Source organism: Nannobrachium achirus (genome assembly GCF_963921795.1).
Source record: "Nannobrachium achirus genome assembly, chromosome: 15".
Classification (NCBI taxonomy): domain Eukaryota; kingdom Metazoa; phylum Chordata; class Actinopteri; order Myctophiformes; family Myctophidae; genus Nannobrachium; species Nannobrachium achirus.
This window is the reverse complement of record NC_137822.1, coordinates 22210621-22230381: the sequence shown is the minus strand read 5'-3', so window position 1 is coordinate 22230381 and position 19761 is coordinate 22210621. Positions and strand designations below refer to the sequence as shown.

Sequence of the window (19761 nt, the reverse complement as noted above, 5' to 3'; positions counted from 1 at the left end):
CCCAATATGTGATTAAAATGTGGGGTTGATCGGCAACAAACTTTGTAAGCCAATTATAACTAATTGAAAAGTCTATATTATACCGGTACATGTTTATCACACAGAAGTCCTGTGAGCCTATGTATAGACATTTCTGTCTAGGAGGAGTAGAAACATAGTATTTTGAAGAAAGTGCAAAATGGCAAATCTAGTTATGTGGATGGGATATTGCGATTATTTTTTGGTCTAATCGCTACTATTGTAAAGTGGGCTGTTACAGAGCCACTGTGAGGCCAATTAGAAAGTACTGTATGCGGGAAGTGACTTAATTGGTTCTGGCAACATGCACCAGAAATCTGGTCCTGATCCAAATGTATTTAGGAAGATTAGCTCTGGACACTGAGACAGACAGACAGGTGCGAAACCATAATCTTAAGCAGTGGTTCTCAACCTTTTCAGGCCGTGACCCCCAAAATAATCATATTTTAACTGGGGACCCCCACACCCTGACGAGCACTAAGAGTTGAGGAATTACAGTACATATTGTATAACACGGTTCTATTGTGAAAAATCTTAGATCTGCTATTTTCACAATTTCTGCATCTAATATTTGACAATTTGGCCAATGTTTCATTTGTCATTTTAGAGGTACTAGCCCTTACCCGTTCAAAGATATGAGCTCCAAAATGATGTGTAGTGTGTGGGTTATGGGATGTGCACTGTGCACACAGTATATGATGGAAAGTAACTTTAACTGGTGCTTGCATGATGTAGGAGCATCAATGTAAGAAACCCGTTTCGTTTAATGGCTACAGAGATACTGTCCCCCCCCCCCCCCCCCCCCCCCCCCCAGCCCGCCCGCCCGCCTGCACACACACCCGCCTGCCTGCACACACACACACACACACACACACACACACACACACACACACACACACACACACACACACACACACACACACACAGAGCTGGTTAAACATTTTGCCTCATGCTAGATGCAGAATAGATGTGCCTCATGCTAGATGCAGAATAGATAGTAGATACACCATAAAAATGCTAATATACAGCATATGATTTGTGAAAGTGACAAACGGGCTTCACAGTTATGTCAGGTGTGTTCATATGCTAATGGTGATGCGATTTCAGATCAATTGCTCCAGCCACCGAGGAGAAACGCTGTGACAGACAGACACTCACTCACTCACTCACTCACTCACTCACTCAGACATTCGCAAAATTATAGTATAGATTGAAAAGTCCTTAAATTGTCACTTTAGAAATGTGCAGATAGATACACTATACACTTAAACTTTATGGTAGTTTGTTTACTGTTGAGTAAGAAAACAATGTTGTACATTAAGTTAATCATCTGGGGACCCCGCAAACTAATTTGGGGACCCCCCCCCCCCCGGGGGTCCCACCCACAGGTTGAGAACCACTCTATGTATAATTCACAGGGAGCTACATTTTGATCCAAAATAATCATCTGGGCCCAACAGTTCAAAACTTTGAACCCATTAAAAATAGGCCAGCATCTGTGTCGTTTTAGATTTTAGTAGAAGACATACAAGCTCAAGCTCACAGCTCAAGCTCGTAAGCTTGTACATCTGCTATTTTTGAACATTTTTGAATAATCTTGATAGTTTGAGAACTAATGATTTAGAAGGTATTTGTAGAATCAGCCTCAGGTCTTAATGGGTGAAGACATTGATTTGGTTAGTTTAAAACAACACAAAACAGCATTGGGATCACATCACTTCGATATCCGATCAGTGACGATAGAAATATTTCAACAAATCAATTCAACAAACTCATTTCATGTCAATAAGAAACATTAGTTTGATTAATGAAACAACAGCCAATTCTGATCCACCCAGATAGGGATTAAACCTTTTGAACTCTTGGGGCCTGGGTATCAATAAACCCACACGATACAGGGGGGTGAGGAGGGTCATATGTGGTCACACAACAAACTGTTCTCTCATCTAAAACCTGAAGCTTCGCTTAAGATCCATAATGGCTCCCAGATGAACGGCACACATAAATTCTTAATTTATTTCCTTTAGCGAGTGACAGACAGTGCCATTACCGCAGCCAGACCATCTGTCTTTCTGTCTACGCTCTTTGGCACTGCCGTCTCACAGCTGCTCAGCTCCATATAGGCCACAGTGCATGGCGGTTAATGCTCCTCACCAGGTCTCTGTGGGCACTGATGTGCCCATGCTGTGACCCCCTGCCCCCCCCCCTCCCAAAAGAAAATCCCCATTATAACTGGCTGAGACAGCAACACTTGTAGTCCAGGGACTCTCAACCTTTTTGAGCGGTGCAAACCGCTCCTATAAGTGGCTGTGCGTGTGTCCGTAGCCTTTTTCCTCAGCGTTTTGCCATAGTAAAATGTGTGCGCGTAGCATCATGTTTGTCTAGTGATGTCATATGTCGTATGTCTGTAGCCTTTTTCCTCAGCGTTTTGCCATAGCAAAATGTGTGTGTGTCCGTAGCTGTGCGTGTGTCCGTAGCCTTTTTCCTCAGCGTTTTGCCATAGCAAAATGTGTGTACGTAGCATCATGTTTGTCTAGTGATGTCATATGTCGTATGTCTGTAGCCTTTTCCCTCAGCGTTTTGCCATAGCAAAACGTGTGTGTGTGTGTAGCATAGCCTGTACATCCTAGACTCAAATCCTAGTCTGAAGACGTTATGCAAGCACGACCACCGCTCACTTCACATTGGGTGTGATTTTTTAATTTCAAGGAGCCGCAGTTTGATATGCAGGCCACAGCACAGACCTTCATTTGATACCATTTTCTAAATCTCTGTGACCCCAGTGTACACTGTAAAAAGTTTGGGAACTCTGGTGGTCCCTAGACCTGATGTTGAGAACCAGTGAGTTAAGCGCCCTACAGACGGATGGCGGTTGCCGTGGGCTTTCTCCAGTGGCGTCAGTTCAGCAAAAGCTAGGGTATGGCAAAGATGGGAGTCTTCATGGAAAAGAGGCATTACATTTTGTATAACACGGTTCTATTGTGAAAATAGCAGATCTACATGCTCACAACGCCTCGCGCTGCGAGGCGTTGTGAGCATGTAGATCGGCTATTTTCACAATGTCTGAAAAAAACTTTTTTTCCCCAGTTTTTTACACAGGTTTCTACGGTTTCTTGGGCTGGATATGGCAGCCTGGAATGGTTGTTCAAGTGCAGCTAAACTTAGCATGTTAGTAAACGTGCCACAATTAACAATAATGCATTGCACCTGTGCAGCTGACCTGCGGAACCTGGGAATATACCATTTTGTCAAGCTGGGAAGAATACAAGATTGGAGAATATAATCATAATACCTTGTTAAAGTGACCATTTTGTTAAATGTTGCATTTGTAGTTATTTTACTGTAATTTAACAACATAATGACCAGCGCAGATAGACAAAATGACATTCGTGGATTTATATTTAAAAGTAACTTTTATTTTCCCCCCTGGACCCAGGGTATGGCAGCTGCATACCCCTGCCATACCCAATTCACCGTTTGTCAGCCTTCTGATTGGTCCCTGAGACTCCCTGACTGGCCAACCAGAAAAATACATTCACTTTTTGCAGGCGGGGGTGGAGTTCTGCAGTCGGAGAAAGTGGGAGCCGTCTTTCACCGGCTGTCCGCACTGCGGAGCACGGCCAGGCCGCTCGCGACCATAGCGTTTGCGATCATTGTAATGAATAAGCTTCAACAGACTAGTTCACATGGACCTTATCAATGGTCTAACTTGTTACGTTTGGGTACATATATTTTAAATGGGCAGAATTACGAAAAGCCAGCCTATTATGTGAGGAGAACAGATTATAGTTCTCCTCTTCCTACCCAAGATGCAATGCGCGATTTCTATTCTCTCTCTGATCCAGAGGATTAAACTAATTAAAACATATATTTTCGGGGGAAAATTACTGTTTTGCTATGTAATTACTGTACCCTTTTCTTCCCTTTTTATTAATATCACGTAGATGTGTTTTTTTTGGTACTTTATATAGCTGTAATGAGGCTATGAAGGAAAAAAAAATCCCATCCACTTCCACTATAAAAGAATCTGCAATAGTGATTCTGTCCCACTGGGATTAAACAAATTAAAACATATATTTTCGGGGAAACCCCCTGTTTTGCAATGTAACTACTGTACCTTTGTCTTTCCTTTTTATTAATATCACCTAGATGTTTTTCCTTTGGTACTTTAAATTGCAATAATGAGGCTATGAAAAAAAAAAATCCCATTCACTGCCACTATAAAAACAATCTGCCCAGGGTTAATGTCCCATCATAGTAACAGGGCAGAATGGGGCGGGATTTGCAAAAGCCTGAATTGACGCCCCTGGCTTTCTCGCTTGGATCAGCGGGGATGTTGCGCCGCGGTGGAGGCACAAACACACTCGCTCCGCGAGCAAACGCTGGGTGATATTACACAAAGATGACCACAATCCTCTTGCCGCCCGTGAGCGCATGCACGAACAAGCATGCGCAGTTGCGCACGGGAATTTCACGGGACCGCGCCCGCTCACCTCGCCGCCCCTAAACTTCTCCACCACGTGGCCCAAATAATCGCCCGCCTCTCATTGAAAATGAATTATTAGGACGCAGTAACCACGCCCTGTCTGAAAGGCACTTTTGTCTTAGTTTGCAGGTCTGGTGATATCTCCTTTGGCAGCTACTGTAGCGTGCCCTAACAATGCTAACACACCCAAAGATGTTATTGTTTGTGTCTAAGCCAGTGATTTCCAATCCATTAAGGACCCCCAGTTATCTAGATATGCATTACGCCACGGACCCTCATTTGCTCAAAAAGCAACGTGTTGTGAGCTTGTAGATCAAGAACAAGCTCACAACGTGATGTGTTGTTAGCTTGTAGATCGACTATTTCCCCAAAAAAATACTTTAACTTTTTTTTACTTTGGCGGAAACTGAGAACAGTAGCCGTTTTGAACTCATGGCATCATGTAAACGTCGACACATAAATAATACAAAATGTACACTGTTTTGTTTCCCACAATATGATGACTGTACATCCACTATCATTGCTCCAGACCAGAACCGGAAGTGGAGCTGCGGCCCAGTGCCCAACGCGGGAGACTTGTATGCATAGAGCCTATTCACAGAGGTGTGAAGCTGTGAGCAGGGTGGGTTTTACGGCTGTGATGTTTAATGTTTGTTTATGTTTACTGCTGTGTGATGTTTGCCAGCCGGGGGTCTCATAGAGGACAGCAAGGTTTCACAGCAGTCAGGTTCATTATGTGTGAACGATGTGTGCTATGGACACTTGCACAAGCACAATACGTCTGCACGCGCACCCGCGCATGAAGGCACACACACACACGCACGCACGCACGCCACGCACACACACACACACACACACACACACACACACACACACACACACACACACACACACACACACACACACACACACACACACACACACACACACACACACACACACACACACACACACACACACACACACACACACACACACACCCCGTAGATGACAGTGTCATTGGGTCATTATGAGGACACTATTGGACAAGTTCACCTTCCTCTCAACTGATTGCTAGACACACATCTAGACAGACAGACAGGCAGAAACATAGATAGATACAGAGCATGAGCACACACATACACACACACACACACGCACGCACGCACGCACGCACGCACGCACGCACGCACGCAAGCACTCACAGCACATTGAAACATCATGTTTCATGCCTGCACAAAATGTGATGACTCAATGTCTATTTGTCTTCATACAGTCATATAGACAGCTACGTGGCCTCTCTATAGCCTATAGAATGTGTCCATTTGGACGGGCAACCAGAGAGCCAACATACTCCCTCCTCTGTCTCTCTCCAGGCCATGTGTCACACTGTGTCTCACAACTGAACTGGCTCCACCATGACCCTGGGACCTGACTCATTCCAAATCTGTTCCACAGACATAAAAGTCATGAGAAAGGCTTTATTTAGCCATCATTTATCAGTTCGGGATTCGATCTGGAAGGTCTTTGTCATCGATGATGAAGCAGTAGACATCGAGTGAAAGAGCAGACTGACTTTCCCCATTAGAAACGTAAAGTATGTGCACGTTTCCTTGTCAGGGGTAAGATGATGGATGTCTGATGTTTGAAGCTGTCTCCAGCAGATTCTCAACCTACCGTATTTCAAAGATTACCCAGTTTGATTATGTGTTAGGCCACAGACCCCCATTTGATATGATTTTGATCAGTAAATCCTCAGAGTTTATTTAACATTGCGTGGACCAAATGGAGCGTGCTTCTTCAGCCAGTAGAAGGTACTGTAGAAGGGCTCGTCGGTGCTCAAGTCAACAGGGACAACTTGGGTCAGAGAAAATAAGGAGACTTCAGGAGAGACTACCCAAATAAAATATACTGGAGCACTTGACCTTCGTCTTCCTCAGAGTAACGGAAAAATCAGAAAAACAAAAAGGACCAAATGGGCCCGTTCCATTTGTGCACTCTCAGAGATACAGACCAGTAAGGTCCATTTGGACCCATGGTGGTCCCAAGACCCGACGTTGAGAACCAGCGTGCTACTTGACAACCATTGAATGAACGAGCAAATCCATGATCTGAACCGGTTAAATAAAGGTCACCTAAAAGATACTAGTGGTGTAGTCTCGCGAGGCCAGACTGTTGCCTCCGCGATTTGGGCAAATGCTCCCGGCATGCAGTCTGGCAAACGGAAATAGAAACGATGAGTGCGAGATAAAGCGGATGTGACGCAACCACTCCCTTGGTGCAGTAGCAATAACATGTCCTACTGGAAGCGTTTGTCTCCTTTCAACATTTCTGGGGGCGTTATTTTGTCTTTCTCTGGTGTTATTGGTGTTACCTCCATGATGTTTTCAAACGTTTTCTTAAACTATACACCCATAACAAGAATAGGCCGCTCGAATGACTTTGTCTGGGCTATTGTGTTTCTGTTATGTTTCCAATGGGACCACAGTTCAGTGCAGCGGTGGCTACTTCCGATACTCGCCGTTCGGGAGCTGCCGTTCCAGACTCTATATAGCATTCGGAGATTGTGGAATAGTTGTCTGGCTACGCGAGACTACTAGTGGTGTGACCTGAGAGGGATCCTTATACCACGCAGCTGCAACAAACCTTTTGGACAGCCTAAATACAATCGCATTTACCTTCATGCAGACCAATCTATTCTCATCATGTTTGTGTTCAAGTCAAGATTATGTGCCCATCATCATCATCATCATCATCATCATCATCATCATGCCCTAGGATGTTCCTGTACTCGATAAGCTGATCTCACAGCGCACAACCAGGCCTGTCACAATTATTACATAATCGTCTAATCGTAATTATTTGACATAGTCGCAATTATTTTTTCATCATAATCGTCATAATCGTTTTCCACGAAAATGTTCATGCGTTTTCAATTTTCAAAAATAGTGGAAACACCTTGTGAGCTTGTAGATCGACCTTTTCCACTATCAATATTATTTTTTAAGTATAAAGTTGTCAAATATGTCAGTAATTTCTTTGTATATTTGGCTTATGTGTCATATTTGCCATGTTCAACTTCAAAGCCTACAAGCCAAACAGAACTGTAATTGTTAACGACAAAAAACACAATTAAATCGTTAATCGCAGATTATTTGAGTGACAATTAATCGTCATGTAAAATGTCATAATCACGACAGCCCTAGGTGTGACCTGAGAGGGATCCTTATGTCACGCAGCTGCAACAAACTTTTTGGACAGCCTAAATACAATCGCATTTAACTTCATGTAGACCAATCTATTCTCCCGTTTGCGTTCATATCGGATTAGAAAACGAGGAGTGTGCTGTGTGCCCATCATCATCATCATGGCTCAAGATGTTCCTGTACTCGATAAGCTGATCTCACAACACACAGCCAGGCAGACAGACCTGGGAACAGCAGAGAGCAGCAGCTGACACGGGCAACCTGATCCCTGCAGCTTTACAGCAGCACAGCTTGTGTACAGCAGACATTCCTGGTGAGAGGGGGAGCGGTCGTCACTTCGGGTGTCTATTATCTTCTAGCTCAGTGTTTCTCAAACTTTCAAGGTCTCCCCTTGACTCTGACAGTGTACAAATGGAACCAAATGAACCCATTAGGGTTCATTTGGTTCCATTAGGGTTCATTTGGTTCCATTTGTACACTGTCAGAGTTACATACTTGTTTGGGTCAATTTAGACCCTGATAAAGGAACCCAGAGAGTCCCTGGAATACACTTTGAAAACCACTGTTCTAGTAGCTCCATCCACAGTGACACATGGTGGGAGAGCCGCTCTCCCTGTCCTCCCACTTTCCACTTTGTGTTTTTCTTTTTTTGTCAGATTTTCCTCTCCCTGTACTGCACTTTATTTCTCTCATTTTATTTATTTTCCTCCATGCCCGCCTGTCTGGGTGTGTGCTGTGGTGTGTTAAGCAGGTATGGACCCTATTGTCCCTAATACTCCCTATTCTGGGGGTCGAATATTTTTGGCAAAGACATTTGGTGTAGAGGGGAAAAGAAAGGTGTGGAGTCCTGGGGGAATATTTGAAAAATGCCAAAAAAGAAAAAGGGGTATTTATTAAATATAGTATATAATAGAAAACATGACCACGATAATGGCCATGATTCATCAGGAGCCTGGATGGCTTGGTTCCAGGCTTAAAATAATCAATATTAATATTTTCGGAAATTAAATGGGTTTTCTATCTGTAGCACCACAAAATGTCTGTCACTGCTATGACCTATGTAGGTTTAAAGTCACACCTGCGGTCAACGCTTCACAATAGAATCCTGAGGGTTCATTTGACTCAGAGAGTGTAAAAGCTGGCCCATGCTCTCAGGGTGCCATTCACACCCAGGACCTTGCTGTGTAGTGACATATGAGCAGATCAGCATTTTAATCCAGTGATGATAGAGTTTCCCTCTGTTTGGCCACTGCACAGCCGGACGGGACGTCTGTATTTGGACAGCATGTTCAACTGCCTGTCCATCTGTCTGTCCTGTACCACGATCACGGTGAATCATTCTGAACTAATAGTCTACTGTGTGCTGTGTCCAGTACACTGAAGACAGCAGAGTCAGCTTGTAAATCATTGTAGAGATCTAATTGACTACATCTAGATCTATTGACTTATGGTGTCAAAATTATGTTCCGTCATACAGTAGTACAGGCATGTCATGCAGAGAAAATAATCTTGATCCACAATGTGTCGAGGGCTTGTAAGTTAATCTTTCACTCAATAAGGGCAATTTCTCGTTGCTGATGTAATTTGTCCATCTATGATCTAGCCCTATGGAATTTATGGAATGCATGTGAAAAAAAATAATCATATTAAACTTCCTAAGGTTAATATCAGCATCAAATCAATATTTTAAACGTGTTTTTTTTTTTTACTTTTCTTTTTTTGCACATGCATTCCATAAATTCCATAGGGTAATATATAATAGAGAGCGGACTGCCCCGCCCCCAGCTATTCATTTCAATGCAAGTTGCTCAGGGACCCTCAGGGTTCCAAATCCCTCAGGAGTCAGCCCAACTACTCATCCAGGCAATCCAGGCATCAGTCATATCAAAACATGACTACTGTAACTCTCTCCTCACTGGCCTCTCGGCATGTGCCGTAAACCTCTCAAATTGATCCAAAATGCCGCGGCACGACTGGACTTCAACCAGACAATATTTGCACATGTCTCCAGTCCTCCACTGGCTCCCAGTTGCGGCCTGCCAGAATACAAAACATTGATGCTGGCCTTCAAAGCAGCCAAAGGTATGGCACCTCACCCGCCAAGCCTGATCAACCCCTACAACCCCACCCGTTCACTCAGATCAGCTAACACAGGGATGCTGACAGAACCCTCGCTAAACACCCCAGGACAAAAATCCACTCATCCTAGACAATTCGCCCTCCTGGTCCCCAAACTGTGGAATAAACTCCCTGTCGCACTTCGAACTACAGACTCACTCCCTAGCTTCCGGCATGGCCTGAAGACTCACCTCTTCAGACTCCACCTTAGCCCATAGCACTTACCGTAGCACTCGCCTACCCTCAATGAGGGTAGGCGCCGCAGCCGAGTATGATCTACAAGCTCACAACGGTTGCATCTGCGACGCGACGTGAGCTTGTATGTCTGCTGTCAACCGGAAGTGTGGTGCAAACAATTCTCCAGTAACCTCCCGCGGAAAGAGGTGGATAACGTTTTTTACTGAGGTGCTTGGTCTACCTACGTTATTTTTTTTCTTCTTCTATATTGATATTTCTATGCAGCATATGATGTATTGATGTTGATGTAGTACCTTGATTATTGTATTGATGACAACTTTGATGACCTGCTTATTGTATTTCGCTCTGGATTAAGAGTGTGTAATTTGTATGGTTCCATTTTTTTGTACACTCGCAAGAGTTATGGAGGAGCTTGAATTTAACAGGTTTGAGAGCCACTGTGAATTTTGGGAGGGAGTTTGCAAAAACTGTCCTTGTCCCGGTAGCAGCAATAAAGTGATGGTCTGAATCTCTGATGGAAGTTTGGTTGCTGAATAATGGGACCGATGTTTTGAAGATTATAGTTTTCGTCAACCTTCACCTGTAATCATAAAGTCTGTCCCACTGATTCCCATAGGGAGGGACCACCTAGGTACCACCCATCTATACTATAATTTTGCGAATGTCTGTCTGAGTGAGTGAGTGTCTGTCTGTCTGTCTGTCTCAGCGTTTCTCCTCGGTGGCTGGAGCAATTGATCTGAAATCGCATCATCATCAGCATATGAACACACCTGACATAACTGTGAAGCCCGTTTGTCACTTTCACAAATCGTATGCTGTATAATAGCATTTTTATGGTGTATCTATATCTCTTTAGCCTACAGTACCTTTTGTGACCACACATGTTAAGGGAGGGGCGCTGTTGTTCAGGCCATGCACAATCACACACAAACCCACACACACACACACACACACACACACACACACACACAAACACGGGGGGGGGGGGGGGGGGGGGGGGGTAGTGTGGTGTGTGCAGGCGGGCAGGCGGGCGGGCGGGGGGCCGGGGGGGGGGGGGTTCTGGCCCTGTTACAGATGTTGTCCAAAATCATGCAGATCGGTACACAGTATCTCTGTAGCCGTTAAATGGAACGGGTATTTCTTACATTGATGCTCCTACATATTAGCATGCAAGCACCAGTTAAAGTTACTTTCCATCCCTCATATACTGTGTGCACAATGCACATCCCATAATCCACACACTGCACATCATTTCGGAGCTCATATCTTTGAACGGGTAAGGGCTAGTATAACTAAATGAATGAATCCTCATGTTATGATACTGTATTATGATACTATTATTTACTGAGTATTGTCACACCAATAACACTGGCCTCAGATGAGTCTGTAACTAATGTGAAAACAAATCCTGAACATAGCCAATCTACAAGCACAAAACGCCTTGCGAATCGAAGCGATGTGAGGCGTTGTGTGCTTGTAAATCTGGTATTATCATGGTCTCTCTACTTGTCTTGGAAAGAGAAAGGCACCTCTGCATGGGATCTGGCTGTGCTTTAAATACACACTGTGTAAGGAAGTGACACACTGTCTTAATTATGAAGAAGCCAGCAGTGACATAATGCATTTTATATAATTATATGGGGTAGATTGTATCCTTTGTCTATGCTTAAATTAAAAGGCATGTTCCTCATAAAATATGTATTTCTGCTACCTAAGTAATAGCCTAAAATTACAAGTAACCTTTGCTCTCTCATCATTCAGCCTCTTGACATTGACACAGAGAGAGTTACACTCTCTCTCTCTGTGTGTGTGTGTGTGTGTGTGTGTGTGTGTGTGTGTGTGTGTGTGTGTGTGTGTGTGTGTGTGTGTGTGTGTGTGTGTGTGTGTGTGTGTGTGTGTAGATGAGGACACGACCTCTAAAACACTTGACAAAACCCAACCTACAGTAGGCCTACAGTATCCACTTGTGTAACAAATACCTCAGCAGAGAGACAGCAGATTGCAACAAACAGCGTCACAAGCAAATAATGTTCACCACTTGCACAAAATGTGACCAAAATGCACTCTTCTCAGTCTCAGTTAAATTAATAGCCTACTCAATTAACACTATATCTTTATATGAGATACATAAAGGGTTCCTGTGTAAATAATCCGAAAAGCTTACTAGGATCTCCTTTTAGTTGACCTTGTACCAGTGAACTGTTTACTATACTGTCATGAAACTGTGCCTTTTCCTATGCACCCTTCTAATAAAGTAATCAATCAATCAATCAATCAATCAATCAATCGTGGATACATTGACTCAGTATTATTTTGCAGTGTAAACAGTGCAATTTCTGTACAGCACAAAAACAACAGCAACCAGTTGTCACACTCACCCTTTATAATCTCTCGGCTGTGAATGATGCGTGGAAGATACTCTTCTTTATCCAATCCACTGGACGCAAAAAGACAAACCTAACAACCAAACCCCTGGCTGGAAGCAACAACAGAAGCCGCTCTTCCTTCAGCTGTAGAGTGTTTGTTCTCCTCCTGGGCTGCTGTGGACTCCTCCATAAGCTTTGGCCAGCTGACACCAGGAGCTGACTGAGGCTCGCTGGAAGAAGAAGGAAGAAGGAAAGTAAGTTTCCCCTCCTGACCTGACTGCTGCCTCAGACCATCTGCGTGCTGACAAACCCTCTCCACTCTTTCTTTCCCACCGGGACTTCTTCTTCCACGACGCACGGCGCGCCACGCACGACGAGAGAGAGATGGCAGGCAGTGGCAGCCCCCGACCCGACGACAGTCACTGACACCGACACAAGACACATGGGGCACTAGCACTACTGACTGCGCTCACACTGACGGCGGGGGCGCGGGAGTCAAACACACGCTCACCTCACTCTCTCGACAGTCTCGAGTCTCTCTCGCTCTCTCTCGCTCTCTCTCACACACGCCCACAAACACGCACACACACTGCTGACTGACACTCACTTTCAGCCGCCTGCACGCACCCACTCTTGGCTGAGCCTGTGGCTGGCGTGAGAGGGAGAGCGCCTGACTGTGTGGCACACACCACACGTTGTGTCAACTTGTGTGCAAGTGGTGGGAAAAGTAGTCTACTCAAGTGTACTCAATGATAATGTTATATGAGATACTTAAAGTGTGGTTCCTGTGGAAATAAGCCTCGGCTTTCTAGGATCTCCTTTTAGTTGACCTTGTACCAGTGATTTGTACTGTCATGAAACTGTACTTTTTTCTATTGCAAACTTCTAATAAATTCTTCAATCAATCAATCAATCAGTGTTAAATTAAAGTATCAATACTGTAATAGCGAAGTAAAAGTCAGGAATTCTGAATTTGTGTGTGTGTGTGTGTGTGTGTGTGTGTTCAGCGCAACAGACTTTCAGGATCCGATTCAGAGTAGCTACACACACACAAAGCCCTAAGCAACTATCACTCACCATTCACATAATCCGCCCACCTGACGCACACACACACCCCCTCATGCACGACTCCTTTTGGAGATGCCTGCCATTTGTAAGCCCCTCACAACCAACTTGTGCACATGCCCTAGGCTGCCAAAGATAAAAACTAAAAGTTTACATCTGTAGCCTATAGCTGTGAGATGGTCTGCACTAGCTGTTGCTGTTTCAGCACTTTGGTTAGAAAGGCTTCTTCCAGGCTGTAGTCACACACACACACACACACACGTCCTGCCTCCTAGGAGCTGCGTCATAATAGCAGTGTTTCTGACACAGCAATCTGGCTTTAATACCATCATCAAAGAAAAGTTCCTCTTCCATCAGAGAGTCTGTTCTTGAGAGACTATAGTGACACAGTGACCGCCTTGAGCGAGGTGTGAACAGACTGAACACTCAGCCTGTGTCGGGAGTGCCATGTATATCTATCTATGTAGGTTTTAACAAGCTGATTTACACTGGTGTCAAGCAGTTACACTACAATAAGTTGGATACCAGTCTGGTCTTTAGTGAACACCAAAGGCACTCTGCCAACTGCCAACTGAACGTGCCGTCACTGGGACAAATTTGGGTATGAGGACATCTACAACAACAATGGAGAGCTGTACATATTTGTGGCTGCACATTCAACCATGATCTTCAATGATATGTGGAAATTCGATCCAGAGACCTTCTCCTGGAAGATGGTTGAGCCCAAGCGGAAAGGCCTGTCTCAGATGTACAGCATTGATTGGACACATGGTTGCACGGTGGGAGACCGGTGTATCATCCTCTTTGGAGGACAAAATGTGGACAAAAAAGGATACGCCACGCCCTTTGATCCCAGTCTGAAGATGGTCTGGGGCAGTCAGGACTCCCACACAACCAGGGACATGCTCTCTATAGCGCTGCTGCTACTCAAAGATTTGCCATTTCAGATCATGACAAGTGACAAGCCAGTACGTGGTCCAATTATTGTACATGAGTTATATTTCGTTGTTGTCGGGTGGAAACCTTGTATGTCCAAAACCGTTTGTTTTGTATTTATCATTTTAAAAATGATTTAAACTAGTGAAAACAGCCGAGCTATTTCTACGTGTCATTATTTCGACTAAGGGTTAGGGTTAGGGGTAGGTTTTAGGGTTAGGTTTAGGCATAGTTTTACTGAGGTTAGGATTAGGGTTTGGGTTAGGTTTAGGCATAGTGATTAACATTCACCAGGTTAGAATTCACCAGCGTCGACAGGTTAGCATTTCCCCAGGTTAACATTCACCCGCGTCGAACAAATGGAATGTCGAACAAATGTTATGTCGAATTATCGACACGCTCAGTAGCTTGACTCACTTTTGGGTGCCACTGTAGTATGGCAAAGTAGGTCAATTATTTATGGGGAAGGGGGGCATAAAAGGTTCAAACATGTTTCTGCCCGACAGCAACGATATGAGACGTAACAAATTAAAAATATTTGATTCTTGGATGTCTGTGGTTCATTAATAGCACACAAATATGCCCTAGTTTGAAGGTGTGTTCCAGATGACAGAGACTAATGACTGTACGCACAGTCACTGGGACAAACATCTTTTATACTTTCTTCACTCTGGTGTGAGACCAGCTGTTTACACACCGCTGGAGAGAGTGCATCATATTTGCTTGGGGAGTGGTCTTTTCTTTTGTTATAGTGGTCCACTGTTGGCTGCATGCCTCGCTGGATGAAAAAGGTCATTTGTCACTCACAGGCAAAGAATAAAAACGTAAACAAAAAAGAACAACTTAGCCTATAAGATTCTTCAACTAATAACTACACAGTAAAGCCCAGAGAGTGTTATTAACTCTTATTCACTTATTGTATAAAGGATGTAACAAAATGGATTTAATGTTTTATGGATGTGTGTGTGTGTGTGGATGTTTTAATTGGTTACCAGTTATAAGAGTTACACATGAATAAATGAACACTGAATATTTGGACAACATATTCATTGTAGTAGTTATATTCTTGTGTAACTTCCATTTCACAGTGATATAAATGTCTGTGATTTGAGTTTTCTCAACAAGCTGAGGAATGCTAATATTTGCTAGTATTTTCCTGAGCTGAGTCATTAAGCATCATTACTGTAAGCTCCTAAAACATGAATATTTATCTATTTCCCATAATGCAAAAGCTCATGACAACTAGTTATTCATGATGAGAAAATAAACAATAAAGATGAAACAATAGCAATTGCATTAAAATGTCAAAGTTGTATGAAGTTTATACTCTTGTTTGAACCTGGACTGCAGTGGCATACAAACTTTAAGCTATGTTGTATTAACCAGTCCAGAATACTTTGTAGCTGTGGCATGGTGGCACAGTCGGAAGCGCTATCACCTCCCAGCTAGAAGGTCCTGGGTTCAATTCCCATTGGCAGTGTTCTCTCCTAGGCGTCATCAGTGCCCGTACCCTAGGTGGGGTTGGCAAAAGGACATTTCTGTATGGAGTTGGCATGTTCTCCCTGTGTCTCCTAGGGTAGGTACCCTCACAAAAACATGCAGTAATCCTGGTCTCTATACTGCCTCCCCCTGGTCAGACAGGGGTGCCTGATGGAGGGGAAAGAAACGTGTTGGATTAGCAAGTTCCTTCCACACGCTACATCCAACCGGGGTAAACTCTCCCTTGTCAGGTGAAAAGAAGCAGCTTGGACTCCTCATGCATAGAAGGAAGCATGCGGTCAAGTCCGTTGCTCTCCCCAGGTTGGCAGAGGGAGTGTAGCGCCCCGGATTACACTAGACAATTGACACCGGGTGAGAAAATGGGTTACAAAAATGGTGGGATAAAAATTATATTAAAAACGAAGAATACTTTGTAGCTCAGTTAGCACGCTTAGAAAAGTTCAGGTAATACAGTAGATATCCTTGTTATTAGTTATAGTCCCAGATATTGAATTAACCTTGTGTATGTGGAAACAAGGTCATTGTGATTCTGATAGTATCATATCTTAAAAGACCATATCCTGACTTTGCCCTGAACTGACTTTTACCACCTTTCAACATTTAATTATTTTGCATGATAAGATTACATTAACGTAACAGTTGAATAGATTCTCCCAAAACAAGCCAACCGCCATCATTTGAACTCACCTGTTTCATCATTGTCATGATGTTACTATATGAAATCTAGCCTAATAAAGGTTTGGTTGTGCAAGGTAGTCCACCCCAAATACTGTTGTAATCTTGTAGATTGGTTATTTTCGAGGTTTAGTGTAGGAAAAAAGGACGGGGAAAAAAGGGACCCCGGTCAATGGGGTTTAAGAAATTAGAGCACGCTGTAACCAAAAGCACATTATAGGTAAAATGCAAAGGAAACCATATTATCTGCCCATGTTGCAGTGTTATAAGGTAGCAGTGGAATCAAGTGTTAATTTAAGCTAGAAATGGTCCTGGAGCACATTAATGGTTAATGTTTATGAGTCGAAATGAACACAGAAGATAAAACCGTTGAGATGACAAATGACCTGCTGTCACCAACATAGCCATAAAACATCATTATCAAATTTAATGTGTTGTGTCCTTTGAAAGATGCGTTGACCAAAATGAAAAATTGTTCTATAGAGAGTAACCTTTATTACTTTGACATTAATAAAATCCCCATTGTGCATGAATCTTTATGGCTGTATTCATTCCCTACTTCCTCTGCATATCATTCCCTACTTCCCCTGCATACTTAATTGTAGCCTGCAAAGAATAACCTGCAAAGAATAACCACTGTGAACTGTGAATTGCTATTATTTTGCTTTAGTGAAGTACCGGTAGGCTTTAATCGTTGTTTTGAAGGGGATTAGATTAATTGAGCTGTTTCTATGATCCTTCATCATTTGTTTTGCTGTACTTGCTGGTGTATAAAAAGTTAAACATGGGACAGTATGACCTTGAGACATGAAGTCACATTTGTAAACAAATTCCAGCTTAGTGACTTCCACCAGGAACTCTGGGGGACTGGGTCAGATAAGACATTTTCATGTCAAGGACTCCCAAATTAAAGAGGTGGTGCTATAGTTTTGTACTTTTTCTGTTTTGTATGTTTCAATGGAGTTAACATTACTCTAGATCAGTGGTTCTCAAACATTTAGTACCCCTTTTCCTGATTGCTGAATCCAAGTACACCCTTTAATCGACAACATTTTGATTAGGAAAATACTGACATCAAAAGTCCAGTTTTGATCTCAATATGTTGAAAATAAAGGTAAGTAGCCTATTGTTTTGTGTGTGTGCTAGTCAAAATTCTTCATTTGGTTTAAAGCTTTACAGAGCAGCTCATTCACATACATGTGTCAATGTTTTATCATAAACATAACAGTAAAATACATGTTTACATTTCCTCTCAAGTACCCCCTGTAGTATCTAAGTATGCGTACCCCCAGAAACACTGCTCTAGATATAGACCCCCAGGTGCGGCTATAATATGTAAAATGTTTTCCCTGTGTATCTTTGGTTACTTCCTGAAGGCTGAAAGCCTCAGAGTCAAAAGGTCCAACTGAAATACATGCATGCATACATACATACATACATACATACATACATACATACATGCATACATACATACATACATGCATACATACATACATACATACATACATACATACATACATACATACATACATATACATACATACATACATACATACATACATACATACATATATATACATACATACATACATACATACATACATATATACATGTATACATACATACATACATACATACATACATACATACATACATACATACATACATACATACCGTACGTACGTACATACATACATACATACATACATACATACATACATACATACATACATACATACACGTACGTACGTACGTACGTACGTACGTACGTACGCACGCACGCACGCACGCACGCACGCACGCACGCACGCACGCACGCACGCACGCACGCACGCACGCACGCACACACACACACACACACACACACACACACACACACACACATACATACAGACACATACATACATACATACATACACACACACACACACACACACACACACACACACACACACACACACACACACACACACACACACACACACACACACACATACATACATACATACATACATAATGGCATCATAATATCATCCCCTTTTCACCATCCAACAGCATGTGTGGGTTGTTAACTTCAGCTGGGTCACCGCCCACCTGACAACCAGGCATCATTAATGAACAGACGAGAGTGGCAATATAAAAACATAATTTTAACACTTTCTGTACAACTTTTTGAAAAAAAAATATATATATCTTTCTCCAAGTATAATCATAATACTGTTGATTATGTTGTAGACATCTGAAAATATTTTGTGCCAGGGACCCCATAGAAGATTTGTGTAGGCCTTCAGTCCAAATTCTCATTTTTTCTAGATTTTCAAAAAAATATAAATAACAATGATAATTGTACTGTAGATCAGCTATTTTTGAATAGCCAATGATTAAACAAATTTTGAAGCTATATTAACACATTTTCCTCAAGCACCACTGTGGGATCCCCGGACCCCACTTTGAAAATCACTGAGACAGGATACAGTAAGAGGAAGGCTCAAATCTTCATGCAGAAGGCCTCAGGGAGTTGAGATATGTTCTGTGATGCTCTACAGTTCTCATGGCCTTGAAGCCAGAGGTTTTGGGTGAGTGTGTGACTGCCAGACAGATGGTGAAGCTCTGCGGACAGGCCGAACACCCACAGAGACAGGAAGGATGCAGAGGGTTGTGCGGACACTCGGCACATCCACCGTGGTGGATGTGAACTTCCACCCATGGTCAGCAAATTAGGCTTGCAGAATCATCAAAGCCATCGTATAGCCATCCCAACCACAGACTAGATGCTACCACATGGTGGCTCTGCAGCCACAAGGCCACTGGCGGCAGGCTGCAAAATAGCGATACATCCCCAGAGGCCCAGACAATCAGGCTCGTAAATGATCTGACCATGCAGGGAAAAACTAAACCAGAAATCTTAAGCGGATAGGCCTATGCTGTTTATGTTTATATACTATACTATATTATTGCTATTTTTGTTAGATTTGTATGTTTTGTCATGGAAGAGAGGATAATGTGCTATGCTTTTGACCCCCAGCTTACGAAACAGCTTATGAAACAACATTAATGTATTAACATTAATGTATTTTCTTCCAATTTGTTAACCTCTTTCAACCAGAAAGTCCTAGTTTGAGCATGCCATACATAGGTGAAACATTTCTAAATATAAAAAAGGTCTAACGTATATATATTAATATAAGGCTGTTTATTAAAGTTGAAAATAAAT

The 19761-nt window shown here is 42.9% G+C and overlaps 1 protein-coding gene across 1 annotated transcript in view; it reads right to left on the bottom strand.

Moving 5' to 3' along the window:
• The window catches only part of LOC308300049 (rho GTPase-activating protein 24-like), a 36201-nt gene extending 23696 nt beyond the window's left edge, over nt 1–12505 (bottom strand). Inside the window, exon 1 of the mRNA XM_080743814.1 lies at nt 12384–12505. The gene's annotated coding sequence lies outside the window, so the exon portion shown is untranslated. The remainder of the gene's footprint in view (nt 1–12383) is intronic.
• Nucleotides 12506–19761: the final 7256 nt, after the last annotated feature.